The following is a 23,819-nucleotide window of genomic DNA, read 5'->3' as shown; positions in this document are numbered from 1 at the left end:
TCACTTATTGGAAGAACATGATCTTTTGATACATATTTCTGCTGCATGCAAGGGTGTGTACAGACGTGCACACAGAATTACATAGATGGTATAAAAACTAGCTTTAACCAAAGGTTTACACCTCTTTGAGAATTCTAACAGAAGCTGAACAGCTGAAATGCTTTCCTAGAGAAGTGTAAGAAAAAAACCACAAATCTTTTGCTATCATAGTCTAAAACATTTTACACTTTCCTTATTATTAACAAATTGCAAAGGAAAGCAATTAATGTTCTGCTTCATCTCTGAAGATTATGTATAGTGAAACTGGTAATGTAACAACCACCTTTCCCGAAAATGCTGCAATCTCAAACACTCATAATACAGCCAACAGACCCTGGGAAAGGATTTAATTTTGTCTTACTTTGCCTTTTAAATTTGTATGCTATTCTAACAAGTGTAGTTCTGATTCCCTAGGCTAACACAGGAGATGTAGTAGAGCAGAGTAAGAGAACAATAAGAACAATAGGGAGGAATCTATCAATAAATCAGATAAATACAAGAAAAAGCAGACAAGAACAAACATTAACAAGCCAGCCATACAGCCAGCCATACAGACCTCAACTGCTTGTAAGGGCATTTTCCTATCACAGGACAAGCATTCCTTTACATATCTGAATATCGTGTTTTTCACAAAGCATGAGCAACCTAAAAATACATATGGCAGTCACTCTGGAAGACAGTTTGGCAGCTTATCACAAAACTAAACATACTATATGATCTAACAATTACACTCATTGGTATTTAGTCAAATAAGCTGAACATATACGTACATGTAAAAACGTTCACATAAATGTTTATAGTAACTTTATTGCCAAACTAATTGCCAAACTGGGAAGCAACCAAGATGCCCTTCAATAGGTGAAGGAATAAACACATTGTGGTACATCCAGACAATGGAATGTTATGCAGCAGTAAAAAAGAAATGAGCTATCAAGACGCAAAAAGACACGGAGGAAACTTAAGTGCCCACTGCTAAGTGAAAGAGCCAATCTGAAAAGGGTACAAACTGTAATAATTCCAACCAAATGACATTCTGTAAAAGGCAAAACTATGGAAACAGTGAAAAGATCAGGGTTTGGAAAAAGGGAGGGAAGGAGCACAGAGGATTTGGGAGGACTGAAACCATTCTGTACGATACCGGAATGGACAATACCCTTGTCAAAACCTAGACTGTACAACATAGTGAATCCTAATGTAAACTGTGGCCTTTAGTTAATATTGGTTCATCAACTATAAGAAATTTACTACACTAAAGCAAGATGTTAATAGAAGGAAGGGGCGGCGAAGGAGTATACAGGGACTTACCATAGTTTCTGCTCAATTTTTCTACTAAAACTGCTCTAAAAAATAAAGTATATTAATTTTTAGAATATATGTCAAAAATCAGTGTTCCCATAAGAAATCACAGTAAAGGTGGGGGGACAAGGATTTTCAGCCACAGCCTAAAAATCCTTCTCTAAATCATAGCCAATAGCCAATAGTTAGATAATGCTGAATAGTTACATATTATTTATATGTGATGTTTACTTTTATAGCTTACATATATATTTATTCTTACAATATGGTTTCTATGTAAAATGTACATAGCTTAGAGTTGAGCTATATAATGCTAAAAATATTTTAATGTATAGGAGGCATGGTAATGAAAGACTGAAGAAATCAAGGGGGTGGGACAGCTTCATCTAATGAAGAGATGATGTTGCTGTCAGAACTTTCCCAACATTGCTAATAACATTCTAACTAAAAAGTGCAGAAGAGTTCATAGGCTCTGAGGCCAAAAGAAGTTCCAATATAGTTCAGTAATCAGTGCTTTCCAGGGTGATATCAAGTTGCCAAGAAAAGATAAAAATTATAAAAGTACATAGTACTCTGGCTTAAACTGTATAGAAATACACATTGTAGGCTTTTCTTTTTTTCTAAGACTTTTTTGGGGGCACCTGGCTGGCTGAGTCAGTAGAGCATGGGACTCTTAACCTCGGGGTCATGAGTTCAAGCCCCACAAAGGGCAGAGGGCCTACTTAAAACCAAATAAAACAAAGCAAAAAAAAAAATTGTTTTTCTCGTATAGTTAGAATTATACAGCATGTAACCTTTACAGATTGGCTTCTTTCACTGAGTAGTATGCATTTAAGGTTCTTCGGTGTCTTTTCATGGCTTGACAGCTCATTCCTTGTCAGTGCTGAAATATTCCATTGTCCGGATATACCAGTTACCAATTCTTTTCTTTCACAGATCTTTCCTTTGGTGTTATCCCTAAAAAGGCATCACTATACCCAAGGTCATCTAGATTTTCTATTTTACCTCCTAGGAGTTTTATAGTTTTACATTTTAAATCTTTTTTTTTAAATCTTATTTATTTATTCATGAGAGACACACAGAGAGAGAGAGAGAGAGAGGCAGAGAGACACAGGCGAGGGAGAAACAGGCTCCATGTGGGAAGCCCAATGCAAGACTCAATCCCAGGACTGCAGGAACACTCCCTGAACCGACGGTAGACACTCAACCACTGAGCCACCCAGGCGCCCCTCATTTTCTATTTCTAGCAAAGAATCAGCTAAAATGGTTTTATAGCCTTTATGTGGCTACTTTGCAATTTGGGTAATCCATATAACTGTATTCCTTATATATTAAAAGGTACCAAAAATACATAGACTTAAGTAGGAAGAAGGAAAGCAAAAAACACATCCAAGTATTAATCGTGGCCTCCCTGAATGGCAGGGCTACAGATATTTTCATTTTCATACTTTATTTTTAAGTTCTCTACAAAGATCATGTATTACTTTCACACTCCATTAAATAAAATATTTACAGCATGTTAAGTGAATAAACTACATAAAGATTAATCTCTTGTGTAATATTTAAAAACAAAAATAAATATTATGTATTTTCAAAAAAAAATATTATGTCTTTTCTATGGATATAACACACAAAGAGAAAGTTTTTTAAAATGCAGGAAGCGTGCGTGATAAACACCAAATTCAGAATCATGGTCAAAGCTGGGAAGGAAGGGGGAGTAGATGAGGAAGGAGTGTCCAGGAGGCTTCAATAACATCTACAATACTTCATTTCTTAAGCTGGATAGTAGGTACATGGTATTCATTAAATTGTTCTATATCCTTCTTTATACCTAAAGTATTTCAAAATTCTTTCAAAGCAGCAGCTACAGAAGGCATGTCAAATCAGTAGTACTTAACCCCAATCTCTTCAAACTACTTTAATGGAACAAGAGAATAATAGAGATAAATGTATTTTTTACAAGTGAGAAAATTCTTTGGAAATATTAAAGCAGGGGTTCTGAAGGTGGGTTTTCATACATATATTTATAAGCAAATAACAATCTAAAATCTATATTCCATAAAATATCTGTAACAGTTTAATCTGCATCTTGCACATAGCTCAAAATAAAATCTGTCCAATTTAATATATGAATTATTTTGTATATAACCTCACTTTACATTTCTTACAACCATATCTGAAAGCAAACTTTTTAGTCAGTTTAAAAACAGTACTTAGGCTTTTTAAAGATATTGTAAAAATAAGATTAATTCCTGACTGGTATTTTTCATCTTGGTGATTTAAAATGGATTCTAGGGATCCCTGGGTGGCGCAGCGGTGTGGCGCAGCGGTTTGGCGCCTGCCTTTGGCCCAGGGCGCGATCCTGGAGACCCGGGATCGAATCCCACGTCGGGCTCCCGGTGCATGGAGCCTGCTTCTCCCTCTGCCTGTATCTCTGCCTCACTCTCTCTCTCTCTGTGTGACTATCATAAATAAATAAAAAAAAAAAATTAAAAAAAAAAATAATAAAATAAAATAAAATGGATTCTAACCAGGACATGACACCTACCACAAGCAACACCACAGTAGTGGCTCACATAGTAACACAGCCCCTATACTAGCTACACCCACTCACACTGTTACATAGCTATAATGACCAAAGTTTAGGTAATGGTTATCCTACCCAAGCTTTCCCCTAGTACCCATTGTAATTTGAAGCAGTGGCCTTCAAGGACAAAAGGTAAATTCGTAAGATGTTTGAAGATACTCCTTAAAGTAGATCCTGTAACTTTGAACTTGAAACAAAAAAAGGGATCCCTGGGTGGCTCAGTGGTTTAGTGCCTGCCTTTGGCCCAGGGCGTGATCCTGGAGTCCCAGAATCGAGTCCTACGTCGGGCTCCCGGCATGGAGCCTGCTTCTCCCTCCTCCTGTGTCTCTGCCTCTCTCTCTCTCTCTCTCTCTCTCTCTCTCATAAATAAATAAATAAATAAATAAATAAATAAATAAATAAGTAAATAAATCTTTTTTAAAAAGCGAATGATTTTGATAGTTAGAAATGCCTTAGCTTATTTTACAATCTCTACTTGTGATAGGAATAAAAGCTTTTAAAAGTAAGTGGTGGGGACAGGGAATAACCTACATGGTTTAGAACTAGTAATGTTCCTCCCCATTTCCACCTTCAATTTCACTGCCCATTCCTACAATCTAGCCCTAAACCAGAAACAGATTGTAACAAACAAAATCACCAGAAAACAAAAGGAGTACTATTTAGCAAACTTTGAAAGTATGGAAATGTAGCTAGATGGAATGGGGTTTCCACACTAAAAGGATATATCATGCTATTTTACCACCTGATTCCTTGCCCAAAAAAGTGGGGGTAGGAGAAACAAGTCTATATAATCACACTAGGGTATTCAGGGTCCCTTAAAGGGAAACAACTCAATTAAAACTACCTGACTTTGGAGTTTATATGAACACAGGACATTTATTCACTATTCTTCATTAAAAATGATTTGTTTTTAACACTCACTTTCTGTGACTCTGTTTGAAAAGACATTGCAGGATCAAGCAGTGACCTATTGAAATTTAAATGAGATGTTTGCTTTTCAGATCAAATCCATCTGACTTGAGGATCCTCTCTTAGACCACTACAAATCTAAGGACCCAAAAACTACAGGACTCATTAACAGATGCCTAACAAGGGGCGCCTGGGTTGTTCTGTGAGTTGGGCATTTGCCTTTGGCTCAGGTCATTATTCCAGGGACCTGGGATCAAGCCCTACATGGGGCTCCCTGCTCATCGGGAAGTCTGCTTCTTCCTCTCCCTTGGCCCCTCCACCCAACTCGTGTACCCACTCTCTCTCAAATAAAGAAAATCTTAAAAAAAAAAAAAAAAAGATGCCTAACAAGGCTGGAATTGTTGGCTGCATGGGTAATTGTACGTATGTTCCTTTTCCTGTGCATTTCTGAAACCAGTTAATTCCGATGTTAATATCACCTTGTATTTAGTTATTTCATAATTTGCATTTACCTAATATATTATCCATACTTCATCTGACCAACCTATCCTCAACAATTGTCTGCGGAAAGCTGCCTAATCAAGACTGCCTACATTATTTTACTCACCAAGTTTTGTCCTGTTTAAATGTCATCATACCCCATTCACTAAAAATATTTTCTTTAAAAGATTTTATTTATTTGAGAGAGAGAAAGAGATCACGAACAGGGGGTAAGGACAGAGGGAGAAGTAGACTCCCTGCTGAGCAGGGAGCCCATGTGGGACTCATTCCCAGAATGCTGGGATCATAACCTGACCCGAAGGCAGACGCTTAACCAACTGAGCTATCCAGGTGCCCTAAATATTCTTTAAGCACCTTTTCTGTGTGAAATCCTGGACCAGAAACTCTGACCTCTGATGATTAGTTTAACCCTCAAATAGCTTACAGCAGCAGTTCTCAAAGTGAACTGTGGAACCCTGGGATCCCTGAGACTTTTTCAAGGGATCCATGAGATCAAATCTATTTTGGTAACAACTGTGATACAGTGATTTATAAGAAATAAACTGTAAATAATGCTGTGATAAACAGAGGGGTGCATGTATCTCCTTGAATTAGTGTTTCTGTATTTTTTTTAGTAAATGCCCAGTGTGGGATTACTGGATGATAGAGTAGTTCTAGTCTTAACTTTTTGAGGAACCACGTGTATTTTGATCTCCATTCAGTTCCTGGCTCACAGTTCCTAAAACGCTTGGAATTCCTTGTGATAAGGTCAACTAAAGTTCTTTTGTTATGCTAATGAAGGTGGCTTTGGGATCAAGCAAAAGGACTGGAACTGGTTGCCAGGAGGACCAACCACCCGTTTAGAAGGTTGGAACTTTCAGCCCCACCCCCCACCTCTAGGGAGGGGAGAGAGGCAGAAGGTTGAATCAACCAATGGTAAATGACTTAGTCAATCATGACTAGGTAATGAAGCCTCCATAAAAACCTAAGAGTGGGTCCAGGGAGTTTCTAGGTTGGTGAACAAGTGGAAATGCTGGGAGAGTGGTGCACCTGCAGAGGGCATGGAAACCCCATGCCCTTTCCCCCTACCTTGCCCAATCTCTTCACCTGGCTGTTCATTTCCTTTATCATATACTTTAATAAATTGGTAAAATTAAGTGTTTCCCTCAATTCCTCAAGCCAATCTAGCAAATTAATAGAACCTGAGAAGGAAGTCATGGGACCTCCGATTTACAGCCAGTTAGTTAGAAGTACAGGCAAAAACCTGGACTTGCTATTAGCATTTTGAGTTGGAGGAAGTCAATGGAACCTCCAATCTATAGCCGGTGGGTCAGAAGTACAAGTAACAGCCAGAGACTTGTGACTGGTGTCTGAAGTAGGTAGTCAGAGGCAGTCTCGGAGGACTGAACCGTGGAATCTGATGCAATCTCTGGGGAGATAGTGTTAAAATGGAGTTGAGTTCTCGAACACCCTGCTGGTGCCCAAAAATTGTGTGGGAAACCACCTCTCTCCCCCAATCACACACACATTAGAATTGGCCTCAGCATGATTCAGTTAACAGAGACATTTACCCTTTTCGCTGTGTTATATTTGCACTTATGTCCAAAAGCAGTGGTATGGTAAAACTACTGGCACCTTAGCACAATATAGTCTTCATCTTCATGTGCGAACAGTAAGCCAATTTTATTGAAGAATATGTTGATGACAGTAAAAGATATATTTGATTAAAATTTCGCACCCCTGAGTTCGTTGTCTTTTTACTATTCTGTATAACCAAATGGAAAGTACTCATAAAGCACTTCTGCATTCAGAAACGTGCCGTTTTGAAAAGTACATGCATCATGCTTTGAGTTGCAAACTAAATTAGCTTTTTCCTAAAAAATACCATTTTTGCTTCAAAGAATAGCTAACAAACTATATGGTTATTCAGACCTGTACAAAGGAGATATTTTTCCAAAAACCAACAAAGTGAGCCTGTCACTCCAAGGAAAATAACTGACAGTATTTGTTGCCAGTGATAAAATCTGATATTTCAAGTGGTCATCAGAATCCTGGAAAACTTGTATCTGCCACAGCGAGCTTGAAAGCCTTTTCTGATGAGATCAATGGTAGTGTTGATGAATGTGATTTTTCTGTCAACATTTGGAAAAGCTGTATAACTCAGTAAGTTGGTAGCTTCCAAATGACCGATGTATGATGTTACAAAATCATGGATGGATTAAAAGAGTCATTCAAAGTTTATAATAAGCCAACAGATTTCAATGAAACAAAGTACAATTATGATTTCAGAACATACACTGCAACTCACCTTTAAGAAATTAATACTGCTGAGTTTTGGTGTAGTATCAAAGAATATCCACAATTATCTGAAAAGACTCTTTTTAAAAAGATTTTATTGATTCATTTGAGAGAAAGAGAACAAGCAGGAGTAGGGGAGGCAGAGGGAGAGGGAGAAGTAGGTACCCACTAAGCAGGGAGCCAAATGCAGGGCCCCATTCCCAGGACCCTGATCATGACCTGAGCTGAAGGCAGACGCTTGACTGAACCACCCAGACACCCCTGAAAAGGCTTGTAAAAATGTTCTTCCCTCTTCCAACTACATATTTGGTATGAGATCAGATCTTTTCCCACATACTTTAACCAAAGGTACATACTCAGCAGATTGAGTGCAAAAACAGATAGGAGAATCCAATTGTCTAACAAGCCACACATTAGAAGGATTTACAAAAACTGTAGAACAATAGCCCTCATTATACTGCTTTTTGTTTTGGAAAATAGTTTTTTTTTAAAAAACATATTTTACCTATTTTAACATGTAGTGGTGTACTGTTATATTTAAATTCACATTTTAAAATTTTCTGTTTTAATTTCTAATACAGTAAATATCAAGATGTATAACCTACATAAACAAAAGCTCTGGAGTCCTCAGTAATTTTTAAAGGTAGAAAAGGGTCCTGAGACCAAAGATTAAGAACCACTGGCATACAGTATAATAGGAGAAAAAAAAGAAAACACTAATAATACCCAAGGAGAAAATGTAATAGCCCTTCTATTCTCAGACATCCCAGCTCTTCCTAAACTAAACCTATGCTACCTACCAGGCTCTTGAAATAATTTATTTGGCCCTGCTTTCTATATAATCAAAGTGACTAAGTCTTTAAGTAGGCATAAAAAGGGCTTAAGCAATACCAAGATAATATATTAAACCAATTTGAATTGATAGGTTTTTCTTTACTAATTTTCTAAATAAATGGCCTGAATTAAATTGGTTTTATTTCCTTGGTATAAATTTAGCCTATAAAGAGAAGTTTTTCACAAAGGACTATATAATATACAACTCTTTTGGAAAGGCATCCCACACAATCAAATTAGTAATAGAAAGCTATGAAATTTGGTTCCCTGCCTCTCAACAATAGGGCAAAAACCCCTAGAAATCCTACACTGATGCTGAAATTCAGGACACAAAAGAAGTCACTCCAAAAAGGGAGTAGGGGGAAGCACTTTCTGGAGAATCATATGCACATAAGCAATCACTGGTGTTTTTAAAAAGGGGAGATACAAATATACTTTTTGCTTAGCCTACCTTGAAGGATACACAAGAAACGGGTAGTGGTGGTGATTTCTGGAGAGGCAGCCTGGGAGAGAAACTCACTTTTCACTGTATTCCTTTTATAGTTTGGTCTTTTAGCCATATGTATATAATATTTATGCAAAAACATGTATTTTTAAAACACCATTTCTACATCACCCATTTCTTTAATCTTCTATCTCAAAGGTAAACTTCAAATAACACTAGAAGATATATAGATCATTAAATGCATTAATTTGTTAAATAAACAGTGGGCACACATTTCATATACCTGACAGAAGCATCAAAAGCAACCTATCCATCAACCAAGAAGTGATCAGCCACTGATTACCTGAAAGAGTACTGGAATACCTGATTATTGAAGGAGTATCTCATGATGCCATCCATCTGCCCAGCATTGATGTAGTTGCTACTTCAATGGCAACTTTTTTTTTATATTCGCCACAGCATTTGCTTTAAGAAATATTCTCTGGATAGCACCAAAGTAGGTAGGTTTAAAGATTCTTTTAAACCATGCAGCAGGGACGCGTGGATGGCTGAGCGGTTGAGTGTCTGCCTTTGGCTCAGGGTGTGATACTGGATTCCCGGGATCGAGTCCCGTATTGGGCTCCCTGCAAGGAGCCTGCTTCTCCCTCTGTCTGGGTCTCTGCCTCTCTATTTGGGTCTCTCATGAATAAATAAATAAAATCTTAAATAAATAAATAAACCATGCAGCAACATTAAAGTCCAAATTTAGCTCCTACTATGCACTAGGCACTATGACTTGATAGTGCAACACTTGTAACACACAATGTAACATGTGACAATGTGCACTTGGATCTAAAACCTAACTATAGATTTAATAGTTTATAGGTTTAATAGTTTAATGAAAAAGACTTGGGGGTTTTAATCAATTCCAAGTTTAACAAGCCAATCTCATGGTTTAGCTACAATACATATAATTCAAATCTGGGCTGTATCATAGTGGCTACACAGTGTCCAGAATACAGAAATACCTACTATAGTATGTACTTATCAGGCCTATCTCACAACTCATGCTGGATATTAGGCCAATGATCTGGAGTATCTGGGTACATAAGATCTAGAGATCCTGAAAAAGTGTCATAGGGTCAGGATAGTTTGGTATGTGGAAGGCAACATTTAATGAGTTAGCTATCATGTGTGAAGCACTTCACATGAATTTTTCTTAATATCTTCACATACCAATGATACAAACATTATTATCCCTCTTTTAAGACTTTATTTATTCATGAGAGACAGAGAGAGAGAGAGAGGCAGAGCCATAGGCAGAGAGAGAAGCAGGTTCCATGCAGGGAGCCCACTGTGGGACTCAATCCTGAGAATCCAGGATCACACCCTGAGCTGACGGCAGACGCTTAACCTCTGAACCACCCAGGTTGTCCCTATTATCCCTGTTTTAAGATTAAGGAGATTCAGACTCAGGAAGGGCAAGTAATGTGCTCAAATTTGCATGCAACTTTGCATTATCAGGATTTTAAGCCCAGAGCCCCTGTAATAGTTTGAATAGTGGCTCCCCCCAAAATATGTCCACATCCTAATTCCTGGAATTTGTGTTACCTTATGTTGAAAAAAAGGTCTTTCAGATATAAACCAAACTAAGGATCCTGAGATGAGATCATTCTGGATTATCCAGGTCAGTCCAAAATCCAATGACAAGTGTCCTTATAAGAGTAAAGCCAACAGAGATTATACAAAGAGTAGGAGACAATGTGGTCATACAGGCAGAGACTGGAGTGATACAGCTCCAAGTCAAAGAATGACAGAGGCACCAAAAGGAGGAAGTGGTAAAGAACAGATTGTTCCCTAGAGCCTCCAAAGGGACTGTGGCCCTACAAACCATCTTCTTCCTGACTTTTGGGCTCTAGAACTATGGGAGAATAAACTTATGTTGTTTTAAGGCACTTACTTTATGGTATCCGTAAGAAACAGCCCAACTCTTTCCAGCATATCCTATTACCTTTCTAAGAAGGCTGAAGGTCCCCAGGGACATTTAAACTAAAAGACAACTCAGAGGACTTTACAAAGAAAATATTAAATATACTTGATTTTAGAAGTCCTAGAGAACAGAAGACAGACCAGTAAGTAAAATTTGCAGAGAGAAAATTCCATTGAAATTCAGCTTTCTAGCCATCCAAATGTCTTAAAGATTAAACAGACTTTGGGTAAGTAGTAAATTTCCCATCACTGGATGTGTTCAAGGAGAGACTGATAATCATGTAACTTTGGGCAGCAAGGGTAATTTAGAGGACTTAGAATCTGGTCCCACCCTGTGTTCCCGAAAATTATAAATCATTAGACAGCACCACAAAGCCTGGTATATAAGGTAAAATATTACAAATGAATTTTGCAAGATTTTTACAATCATTCAAATAAATACTGAGTGCTTGTTATATGTCAGACATAGTGGTTGATAATGAATACTATGATCTAGTATCATGAAGCTTTACAATCTGATGAGAAAGACATGTATCAATATTAAAAAACAAATGTAAAATGACATGTAGATACATATGATAAAGTACAAAAATGAGGGAGACGTGATAAGATTTCCTGAGGAAATTATGCTTAAGCAGAGACCTAAATTAAAATTTGTATGATTTTACTAGAAAGAGAAGAGAGGGAAAAGCTTTCCAGGAAGAAGGAACACCAATAGGAAAGGCTTTATGGTTAGGGGAACATGACTGATAAAAGATGAGTCCAAAAGTTAGATACCACATTAAAGAGTTTGTCTTCACCCTACATTCAATGGGGGACACAACCAGAGCAGTGCATTTAGAAAAGACCAATTCATTCTGGAGGCACTGAGGAGGATGGGCCAGGCAGAGTAGACGCAGGTGGACCAGGTAGAGGTTATTCCAACAGTCCAAGAAAGAATGATAGCAACTCAGACAGAAGTGGTAATGGTGAAATGAAGAGGACAAATTGAGTTTAGAAAGTTAAATAAACAAGATTTGATGACACTGGAAGACTAAAGTTTCTGTTCTGAAAAACCAGATGGAACAGTGGTATTATTCACTGAGATAAGCAAGAGTTGAACTGGAGCAACTTTGATAAGGGAATTTCTTTTGGAGATATAAGTGCATCTGAGACATCCAAGAAAGGCCAATTAAGCCACTGGATATAGGGTCCTGAAACTGCTGGTAGGCTTGATCTGAGTATGCATATTTACATAGAACAACTGCACTGACTTTTATCATTAAGGGAAACCAGCCATCGTTACAAAGTAATCATTATTCTTTTTTTATTTTTTTTAAATTTTTATTTATTTATGATAGTCACACACAGAGAGAGAGAGAGGTAGAGACACAGGCAGAGGGAGAAGCAGGCTCCATGCACTGGGAGCCCGACGTGGGATTCGATCCCGGGTCTCCAGGATCGCGCCCTGGGCCAAAGGCAGGCGCCAAACCGCTGCGCCACCCAGGGATCCCAAGTAATCATTATTCTTAAAAGATAATTTCAAAATCACGCTAATCTAAAAGACAAGAATCACTATTGTACTAAAAGCCCTAAATTAATACTAAACAGAGATTTGGGGCACCTGGCTGGCTCAGTCAGAAGAGCATGGAACTCTTAATTCAAGAATCATGAGTTTAAATGCCATGTTTGGTGTAGAGATTATTTAAATAAATGAATAAATTTTTAAAAAAACTTAAAAATACTAAACAAAGATTACCTATTCAAAGGGTATTGTATATACACGACACTGGCTACAAGATGGATTATGTTCAAATAATCTACTATTCTCACATGTTTCAGATACAAAAAATTAAAACAAGAGGCAGCAAGTTTGTACTCTTTATTCCCGAATTCTCTACCTCTTGCTATATCTGCAGATATTGACTTAAGCATTTTAACTGTCAAGTACAAAGTTTTTCTCCTGGAAAAGATACTAATCTTCAAAGTAAAAGGGAAGAGAATAAACAGACATTTTTCTTCCAACACACACCTCCACAAGCTTTATATTATACTTGCTTGAAAAATGACTAGATTGCTTTGGATATTTGTTGTTGTAACTTAGGAACTATTCACCCTAGATTTGCTTTCCATTTTGTATAAAAAACAAAAATAAACCAACTACCAGAGGGATTAAAGACAAAACTAAAGAAGGCAGGAAAATTGGGTTTTATTACTAACTCTAAAGAGAATCAATCCACTGTATAAATTAAGGAAGTTAACTTTGAGAAAGATCTGGTTATTTTTACATAAAGTTAGAATTCTATATACCATATACTTCACTGAGGTGGGGCATGAATGAGAGTACACAGCATTTTATATTTGTATATATAAATATCTATATTATATGTATACAAAATCTTCTGAAGTCCCCATAGATAATGCTTAAAAAAAAAAAAAACAACCAGGGACTTTTAACACTTTTGTATTATACTATTGCTGCTACTAATATCTAATTTGCTCTCAATAAGAATATAACAATTCAGAAGGTCCCAGGGTAAAATAAAAGAGCCCGGGATCCCTGGGTGGCGCAGTGGTTTGGCGCTTGCCTTTGGCCCAGGGCGCGATCCCGGAGACCTGGGATTGAGTCCCACGTCAGGCTCCCGGTGCATGGAGCCTGCTTCTCCCTCTGCCTATGTCTCTGCCTCTCTCTCTCTCTCTCTCTCTGTGACTATCATAAATAAATAAAAAAAAAATTAAAAAAAAAAAATAAATAAAATAAAAGAGCCAATAAATATATTGAGATAAATCTGTTCACTTCAGAAACTACCCTGTATATAGAAATCTTAGCTCAGAAAGTATGAGGGCAGAGTTGAGAAAAAATGAGTTATTATGTGAGTGAAATTGAGGTTAACTCAGGATTTAGCTTTCATTCTTCACTGAGTAAGCTTTCATGGGCCAGCCCTTTTGCCCTTACCTCAGCAAAAAACACACAGAGCACAAAACAGCAAGCATTTTCTGAGCAAATTGGTACTTGGGGAGAAACCTTTAAATATCTTTTATATTTCATTAAAAGAAATGGATTTACAACTGCCCCATTAAGAATATTGCAGGGCAAAATAAGTAGATGAATTAAATATCCTCAGACATTTTTGGTTCAAAACAATATGCACAGTATTATTGCATTTACCATATACAGTGTACATTTGCATGCATATACATGTATACTTAGAAAAATATCTAGAACTATATATACTAAAATATTATTACCTTTGTATAGTAGAATCATGAACATTTTAAATTTCCTTCTTTTTGCTTTTCTATGATGAACATGTCGTTTTAAGAAAATACCATATTTATTAACATATCATAATACAGACTCAGAATTAACTTTAGAAATTTTTATTTAGAAAAAACTTTGGATACCATTTCTGTCCTCTTCACTTTTCAAGTGGAACCAAAGGACCAGTGAGGATAAAGGACTTGTATGCCCAAAATCTGATAGTGACTCTTTAGGTTCATAATCATATTATCTATATTTATGGAGGTTGGGGAAAATGAAAACCACCTACATGCTCATAAACCAAAGACAATAATCACTGACTTTGGAGGGTTTTTTTGTTTTCATTCTAAGATTTCTCACTAAGAAAAAAATAGCTTATTTTCAATGTAGAAAAAATTTCAAAATATAGAACCAAAAATTAAGGAAAAAGATAAAATCTTAACATTCACTCACATAACTGTTGATACCAAAATTATTTCTTCTTTAGACTTAGTACCTGCAGCCAATTTGGGGGCAAGAGACTAGTTCTAGGATAGTATTTTTTTTTAAAGATTTACTTATTTTATTCATGATAGACAGAGAGAGAGAGAGAGAGGCAGAGACACAGGAGGAGGGAGAAGCAGGCTCCATGCCGGGAGCCCAACATGGGACTCGATCCCGGGACTCCAGGATCGCACCCTGGGCCAAAGGCAGGCGCTAAACTGCTGAGCCACCCAGGGATCCCCAAAGATAGTGTTTTTAAATAGCAAACCTTGATTGGCTCTTTAATTTGTCGGTTATTTTTATATAGAAGATCAATCACTAAAAATTTCATAATTGTTTAATAAGACAAAGTATCAAAAAAAAGCACAAAAAACAAAGGAAAAGATAAAATATTCCAGTTCTATTTAAGAATCTTCTTTATAGATTAATGAATGTAAAGATAACCCACAAACACAGCTAACTATAAGTTTATAACACAAATTTTCTGTTTAAGGTTACTCAATATATTAATTCATTGCTTCTTTTTTCAAGATTTATTTTGAGAGAGAGAGAGTATGCACACACAAGCATGGGAGGGAAGGGCAAAGAAGGAAGGAGAGAGAATCTGAAGCCGACTTCCCATTGAGCCGGACAAGGGGCTGCACAACACTGAGATCATGCATGACCTGAGCCAAAATCAAAAGTCATCTACACGCCTCCATTCATTGCTTTCCTGTACTTACCAATACTTTTATAGGGTAGTCCAGAAAACACTGCTGGCATTAATTATAGGAAAAACATGAATTATGAACACATATTTATAAAAACAAGCTAATCAAACTCAAAAGTTACTGAACCATCAACTCTATTAGCAAGATATTTTAAAAAACTATTTCAGGGCAGCCCCGGTGGCGCAGAGGTTTAGCGCCGCCTGCAGCCTGGGGTGTGATCCTGGAGACCCTGGGATCAAGTCCCACATCAGGGTCCCTGCATGGAGCCTGCTTCTCCCTCTGCCTGTGTCTCTGCCTTTCTCTCTCTGTGTTTCTCATGAATAAATAAATAAAATCTTAAAAAAAAAAAAAAACTATTTCATATTTATCTTGTCCTTTCAAAATTTCTACCTTCTATACGCTTTATAATACACACAAATGTATTACTATACTAGCATAGGAACATCATTTACAAATAAATGCAATTCAGAATGTGTGCTCAAAATTTTACTTGTATGGGTGACAATCAAAAACTGGAGACCACTGCCCCAGAACCTAGGGCCTAGCTAACAAAACTGTCTCCTAATCTAATTGCAAAGATCCAAAAATCAGAAGTGGGACTCTGGATGGCTCAGTGGTTGAGCCTTCAGCTCAGGGAGTGATCCCCGGGTCCAGGGATCAAGTCCTGCATCAGGCTCCCTGTGAGGACCCTGCTTTTCCTTCTGCCAAAGTCTCTGCCTCCCTCCCTCTCTGTCTCTTATGAATAAATATATCTTTAAAAAAAAAGAAGAAAGTAAAAATGACCAATTATCTAAATCTTAAGAATGAAATTATTTTGGGATAAATAAGTTCTAATATGGATTAAAAATTTGCTTAAATTTCTAGATTTTATTGGTAACAAGAAATTTTAAGCACTAGCCATTTGTTATATTAGCATTAAATCATCACAGATCTCAAAGTATTCCATTACCATTATACTTCAGAAAGGCCCTATAAAATAGGCCATGGTATTTCATGGTATTTTCATTTCATGGTCAGAAAAATTAAGCAGGGCAGCCCGGGTGGCTCAGCGGTGCCTTTAGCCCAGGGCATGATCCTGGAGACCAGGGATCAAGTCCCACGTCGGGCTCCCTGCATGGAGCCTGCTTCTCCCTCTGCCTGTGTCTCTGCCTCGCTCTCTTTCTGTCTCTAATGAATAAATAAATAAAATCTTAAAAAAAAAAAAAAAAAAGAAAAGAAAAATTAAGCAAAGAAAGAATGTCTTGCCCCAAATGACAAGATTGAAACACTTGTGCATTTTAGAAAATTTCTAAGGCATAAACAACTCCCCACTTAAACATTTTTTTTACTGCAATCTATGAACCACTTGGCTTTCTTTCAAAACTCATTCTCTTTAAAACAATAGTAATTTGATTGCTCACAAAGCCTACTGCATATAGTTCATGAATAGATAAGTCATTTACTAGTGCAAATCCTGAATTATTAAAAAAAAAATTTTTTTAAACAAGGAATCCTGAAGACTTGGCAAGATTCTGGAATTGGTTAAGCTTTGCTTTGGCATTCCTTCTGCCTTCCTTCTGGTGCTCCTAGTCCTAATCCTAGAGGTGCCTCAGATCTTCCCAAAGTTCTTTATCTGAGACATCCACTCAAAATTTCTTCCCCTTGGTCTGTCCCAATCGATGAAGTTTACAGATTTCAGTCAACCAACACAATCAGTATTTGACTCAATTAACAATAACGAAAAGGCCTTTGATTTTTCTGTGTCAAGAATGCTTTGCGGGACGCCTGGGTGACTCAGTGGTTGAGTGTCTGCCTTTGGCTCAGGGCATGATCCTTGAGTCCTGGGATCGAGTCCCACATCACGCTCCCTGCATAGAGCCTGCTTCTCCTCTCTCTGCCTATGTCTCTGCCTTTCTGTGTCTCTCATGAATAAATAAATAAAATCTTAAAAAAAAAAAAAAAAAAAGAATGCTTTGAGAATCTCAGAAAAGTTATGGACACTCTCCCCAGAAAAACTGCACAGGCACACATAAAAAATTTTTCAGATGATTTCAAGAGATCAGGGTTACATGGCCAAAATATATCCATGAGCCCCAGAATTATAAAACCCGGGTTAAAAACTCCTGCACTTAATGTTTAAAAATTATAAAACCTTAAAACTCTTCAAGAGGAATTTGCATTTTGACTATAAATTCAAACTTACTATACTATATACTCAAACCTAGAAAATCTAATTATTAAAGTCTCCCAAAGTTTTTATGCTGTAATTGTCATAAGGGGAAGAACAGGACCTATTTCTAAGCATGGATCATCTATTAAGTTTGGTTTTACAGACCTTATCCCTATATTCAATAATGCTCTAGAAATCTTTTTTTTTTTTTTAATGCTCTAGAAATCTATTGTGTTTACACTATCATGATTCCTGTCAAGACAATACACACACACTACACACAGAGAGAAAATTCCTATCTCTTAATTGCCAAATCCAGTTGGTTTTTTTTTTTAAGATTTTATTTATTTATTCATGAGAGACACGAGAGAGGCAGACACATAGAGGGAGAAACAGGCTCCCTCTGGGGAGCCTGATGTGGGACTCGATCCCGGACCCGAGGATCACACGGAGCCAAAATTGAGCCACCCAGGCATCCAAGCCACCCACGGGTCCCCAAATCCAGTTTACATGCCAATGAGCTCCCCATAGTAGTTCACGTTGCTAAATTCCTTGTTAAAATTCCCTTAACCCTTATCCTTAGCTTCTTCAAACCCATACCATTTATCTTATCTCTTTAAGCCATTCTTTTTCAACTTCCCTCAAAGGCCCCTCTTCTTCCACTTGACCTTCAGGTGTAGATGCTTGGCAAGGTTGCCCTTAAGTCTTCTCCTCAATCCTAATTCTATACTCTTTTGCAGTTTCTGTGTGACATAATGCTAATGAGTACAAAACTTTTAATTGATCCCCACTTCTCCTTCTACTCCAGCCCAAATCTATCAATAGGCTATCTGACATATCTTGATTCCCACATCTAGACTCATGCTCTATTACCTTCTTTCTCAAATTCTGTTCTTCCAATACATTCCCTATCTTAATTAAAGGTATCATCATTCATTAATGAACTATAATCTTTGAACTCCCCCATGTTCTTCCCAATCAGGTCACAATCTTATCATTTTCCACTACTCCTCAAGTACAGCAAAATCTACTTCCTATTTCTCCGACTATCAATACCCTTCCTCTAATCTCTTCTCCATCAGGTGAAACAGCTACTCACTTTTCCAAATCCTACTTAAAGATCTCCTACACAGTCTTCGCTAAGCTCATTTATTCTCCCATCACTCACCCCTCCCTCTATAATTCCACACCAATCGTTATTTTACTTCTCAACAAGCTATTTTGTAGTTAGTTGAGCCCTTATCTTTCTCCCCTAGTAGACAAGGTCTGTGGTTAGTTGTTACTGTAGCACTAACACATGCCTGAATATAGTATATCTTTAATCAATGTCTGGTGAATGAATGGCAAAACTCCAAAGAGAGGACATAGTTACTTCTCAATGAAAAGTATGCCTTATTCCATTTGAACATAAAATGAGAATTAAGTTCCCTAGTCCCTCACTCCCCATTTCTAGTCCACTGCTTAGTTTTAAGCAATGTTTCATGGGGACATTTCCTCACTTCCTCTTGTTCTTTGTAGGTTTAGCTGCCAACCTAACCACATTAGCATTCAGGAGGAGCAACAAAATAGACTCTCCAAAATCTAAAAAAGCGAAGATTTGACAATTACCAATCGTAAAATACAAGTTCCTTTTTAAAAAGTCTTAATGTTTATGCATACAAACTTCATTCTTCATGATTCTGAAAAAGGCTTGGTATAGTTTATCCAACAGACACCATTTAAGAGTTATTAAGAAAATGTCCATTTAAACTTTGTCAGACAAAATTTTCACATTTACAACCATAGAAATCAGCATGTATGAATTAATCTAAGTACTATGCCTGTATACTAAATACTCTATAAATAGTAGTCTGAATCACCAGATGACCCACACAGAAGTAGCCCTTTTAAAAATACATGCCCAAAGGGGACCTGGGTGGCTCAGTCTGTTAAAGCCTCTGACTCCTCGCTCAGGTCATGGTCTCAGGGTGGTGAGATCGAGCCCCATGTCAGGCTCTGCACACAGCACAGAGTCTGCTTGGGATTCTCTCTCCCCTCCCTCTGCCCCTCCCTGGATCGCTCCTTCTCTCACAAATAAGTCAATCTTTAAAAAAAAAAAAAAAAAAAAAAAAAAAAGCATGCCCAAAATTCCAGTGAGCATCTCAAGCCATAAAACTGTATTCCTTTATCAGAATCACTCATTCCCCTTTTCTCCCTGACAACTTTCCCAAAACACACACACACAAACACGCACATATCCCTCCTTTAACAGACCTGGTTTCATCAAGAAATTTTCTGATAGTGCAAGAACAGTTTGATAAGGCAGGCTACAAGGTCTGGGATTCTAGAAGAGATCCCATATGGTACAATTATCTTCTAAGAGACTGCTTTTGGTGACAGAATACAGATTTGCCTCAAGGGTCACAAATGTGGTAGGCCTGCCTTATTCACCTCCTAGTTTTTGTCTTTCAAAAATATATTAAAAGCTCTCTTTAAAGTTGTATTTCTGACTTTTCTTCAGTTCATGTAATAAATGTTCCTATTTTAGGCACATAGACATGGTGACAATGCAAAAAACAACAACAAAAAAAGACCATATGATGAAATGTGTTTGAAGCTTTGATAACTAAACTGCATTGAGTGGGGTCAAAACTTATTAGCCTAATTCTGAACTGCACTTCAGAAAAAATATATCTTCAAGGCATATATAATCCACTTATTTTTCTTGAGCAAAAACTCATTTTCCAAGTTTTGTCCACATTACATTAAAATAACTTTAGACAAAGCATTCTTGTTGCGCCAAGATTAAAAGTTTCCAATAACTCAATGTGGCTGTAATCTTCTGGAAGCACCTGAAATTGATTTGTTTCACCTTCTTTTACTATTTCTTCTTCAGCCCATTCACTTTAGGAGAATATTGATGGACAGAAGTTCTAACTGAAAAGCCCAGAAAGTGGATAATCCATCCCCTAGCTAATAAGAAAGGAACTATGGATACATAATGCACAAAAATTAACATGTATCCAGAGCCTTTAAAAAAAAATAAAGCAAACAATGATTGGACTTCGTCTAAATAAAATGTTTCTAAAATAAGCTTAACAATAGGTTTGTTTTTCATTGCTATTTTACTAGACATTTATGGAAAATTACATTTGGGTAAACTCATAGCTCTCAAGGAAAACATAAAGAACAGAGAGAAAATGCCCCCCCCCCTTTTTTTTAAAGACTGGCATTTATTTTTAAGACTGATTTTCCAACTACTATATATATATATATATATATACACACACACACACTATATATATATAGTATGTATATATACACACACCCAAACACCCGTATATATAATTATATAATTAATAAGCATCACACACAGTCACACACACACATATTTAAATTCAAATATCACATTTCCTGGGCTAATTACAATCCCAGAGAGAGTGCACTGAAATTCCTGAGGTTAGAGCAGACACTTCTGAGACTCAACAACCCAGAGTTCCCGCTTACACTCCAATTCTCCCATTTTTCAGTGGCACGAAGTGGATGAACGAGACCACTGCAGCACAAAGCACTGGGATTGCCTAAAGAGATCTGACAGAAGCTGAACATATGCAAGAACTTCCTGTTCTCCATAGGACTGGAGGGAGGGTGTGCTTCTAAAGGCCCTTCCAAAAACCAAGTCAATGTCTTTTCAAATACTTATGAAAAAATTTTTACTTTGAAAAATTACTGTTCATCATTATTCCCCAACATTTACCGAATGCATTATTTATTAGAAGTATAAAAAATTTAATTCCAGACCCCAAGGAGCTTAAATTTCCCTTAAAACAGTCATCCATTTGTGATAATTTCACATAAAATACTTCTTGAAAACAACCCAGGGGTCTGCTTGAACTCACAGTATACAATGCAAATTCAGGTATTTAAATCACCAGGAGTTTGTCTTCGGCTTCCCAACAAAATTAGAGATGGATGTATACTTGTGATTTAATAAAAAGAAACGGACAATTCTGGGTTCCATTGGAATACACATGAATTGGGAGAGGAACCTGAAATCCTTTCTTCTTTAATCCCTTCTAGATCTGGATAAGTGCTCTCATTATCTCCTGCTTTTAGAGTTATTTCCTAAATCCAAGAGCTAAATTTCCTTAAAATCGCCTAAGAAATCTACTTCTATGAAAACCCTTGGCCTGAAGATGATTGGGGGGGGGGGGGGGGGGCTGAGAATATGATCACTAACTACTAAGCAAAAAGTCATTTTCTCTCATACATTGAGTCTGAGATGGGAAGGAGGGAACAGCAGATAGGATGAAATCAAAGGACTTTAAGTAAGGATGTGCCAAAAAATATTAAGTAGTACTTCTTGTCTTATTTTTTGTCTTTGTCATGGACCTAGTCGAAAGTCACATCTAACTCCTGTTAGAAGAAAAAAAAAAAAAGTCCTTTGACACAAACAGTTCTGCACACAATTTAGGAACCCAAGAATATATACATTACATGTGTTAATTGTATGTTTCCTCTCCTGCTCATAGAATAAGGAAATTACACTCGTGCAGATTCTAGTCATATTTCCACTACCTTATGAGATAATACATCAAGAACACTCAAACACAAATCTGGATACTACTACTGAGTTTTTAAAACAAAAACTCGGGGTCTCCAAGGCCCTCCTCCCCCCTTTCCTTGAGTGAGGAACAACCCAAGAACTTACTGTTCAATGCCAAAGTAAAGCATTCTTGTTTAAAAGGCTGGACATGAAATAAGAAAAGGATCACTGTGGGCACAGAGGATGCCCTGGGAAAAAAGGTGAGATGGGCGAACCCATTCTCCTGAGCTCCGTCTAAGCTGACAGGTTCACTCACACTGCCTTCACCTTAACAGTTTTCCAAAAACATTGTCTCTACACACTTAAGAAAATGTGAATTTTGCTCTTACCACAAAAAGAATTAAGCATAACTGACACCAGCTCTAAGTAAGCACTTAATATATTCTAATCTAACGCTTAAGAATGGATGGAGATCAGGCAACAGCTCCTCCAACAGGCTGGAGCATATTATCATTTGAAGCCCTAAAAATATTAAGATTTTCAAACAACTCCAAGTTCTGATGTGCACAGTCAGATGCCCTGTAGAAACTTTGGGGCCAGCAGCAACGACACAACAGGTGAGACAGGCGGTGGACATCACTGCACAGCGAGGTGGACAACATGCAGGGGCAAACCCTCGAGTTCCCCCGAAAGGCTGGGGCTATGAGATAATACCCAAGCACAAGGCCAGTCAGAGCCTTTACAGTAGCAACAGTTCGTTTCCTTCCGAGGGTCGCGCCACTCCCCCTCTCTTCACCCAGGGGACCACCACCCCAGGCACAGGAAGAACCGAGGCCCCTCCACCGGCGGTATCCCAGCTGGGGAAGAAAACACAATGTCGCTCCTTATTTCTGCGTACAAAAGGACTTTGCGCCCTCCCTCGAACTGCCGCCGCTGCTGCCCGGGCCGCCTCCTAACTTGCAAGAAGGTGGGCAACGCGCCATATTCCAGCGTCCCCCGGTCTACCTGGGTAACAAGCCCACGCCACCCCGGCGGGAGGGAAGCTTCGGAGGCCGCCCGAAGAGCCTGCCTCCTCTCCCGCAGAAGACAGCGGCTCCCGCGCCCCGGCCCAGCCCGCCGCGCCGCCCGCGGACCAGACCCGGGAAGGGCCGAGGGGGCGAGCGGGGAGCCGCGGCTCCGGTCCCGCGCAGCCCGCCCACCTCCCGCTCCCGGGCCCGGCGCGCTCTCCCGGGCCTCCCGCTCCCGAGCCCGCGGGAAGGCCGGGCCCGGGCCCCGGGTTCTACGGTGGAGAGTAGGCCGCGGCCCCCAGAGCCTCAGGCGGCGGGGGAGGCCGGAACCCTGGGGCTCTCGGGAGGGCAGCGCCTCCCTCCCGAGCCCGCCAGGACGCCTGGGGCCTACTGCGGCCTGCGCATCCTCGGGGTGGCGGTTTGACTGGGCCGGGCCGGGGCCCCCCGCCCGAGGCGGGCCGAATCCGGCAGAGGCCCAGGCCCGGAGCCGGGGGCGGCAGGGTGCAGGCTGCGGGGCGGGCCGGCCGGCCGGCGGGCGGGCGGCGTGTTGCGGCTGCGCCGGGGCTGAAATAGCTGGAGATTGCGCGGTAGGGCACTCACCTCAGAGCGGCTGCGCTACCGTGGGCCTGCGCCGTGGAGACTGCGACCGCGCCGGCTCCTCGCAGCCTCCTGCCACCAGCGGCAATGGCGAGCGCTGCCGCCTCTGCCGCCGCCGCCGCCGCCGAGGAGGGGGAGGGGAGGGAGAGGAGGCACGCACGCGACGCACGGGCTCAGCTTCCCCGCCCGGCGGCCGCCATGATGGGGAGGTCGGCGCTGCCTCGGCGGGGCGGGCCCGGAGGGGTTTCTGG

The 23,819-nt window shown here is 39.1% G+C and overlaps 1 protein-coding gene across 14 annotated transcripts in view; it reads right to left on the bottom strand.

Moving 5' to 3' along the window:
• NRF1 (nuclear respiratory factor 1) overlaps positions 1-23,704 on the bottom strand; it is a 135,708-nt gene extending 112,004 nt beyond the window's left edge. For 5 of the 14 annotated variants that reach the window (XM_041727628.1, XM_041727624.1, XM_041727632.1 and 2 more), the window contains exon 1: positions 23,572-23,667. The gene's annotated coding sequence lies outside the window, so the exon portion shown is untranslated. Of the gene's footprint in view, positions 1-22,678; positions 22,808-23,571 lie in introns of those variants that run through there. The other 9 variants (XM_041727626.1, XM_041727636.1, XM_041727635.1 and 6 more) reach the window with 7 other exon arrangements.
• Positions 23,705-23,819: the final 115 nt, after the last annotated feature.

The sequence above is a fragment of the Vulpes lagopus genome, chromosome 13 (assembly GCF_018345385.1).
Source record: "Vulpes lagopus strain Blue_001 chromosome 13, ASM1834538v1, whole genome shotgun sequence".
In the NCBI taxonomy this organism is placed as follows: domain Eukaryota; kingdom Metazoa; phylum Chordata; class Mammalia; order Carnivora; family Canidae; genus Vulpes; species Vulpes lagopus.
Note: the sequence above shows the minus strand (reverse complement) of the source record. Positions and strands in the feature narration are given on the sequence as shown.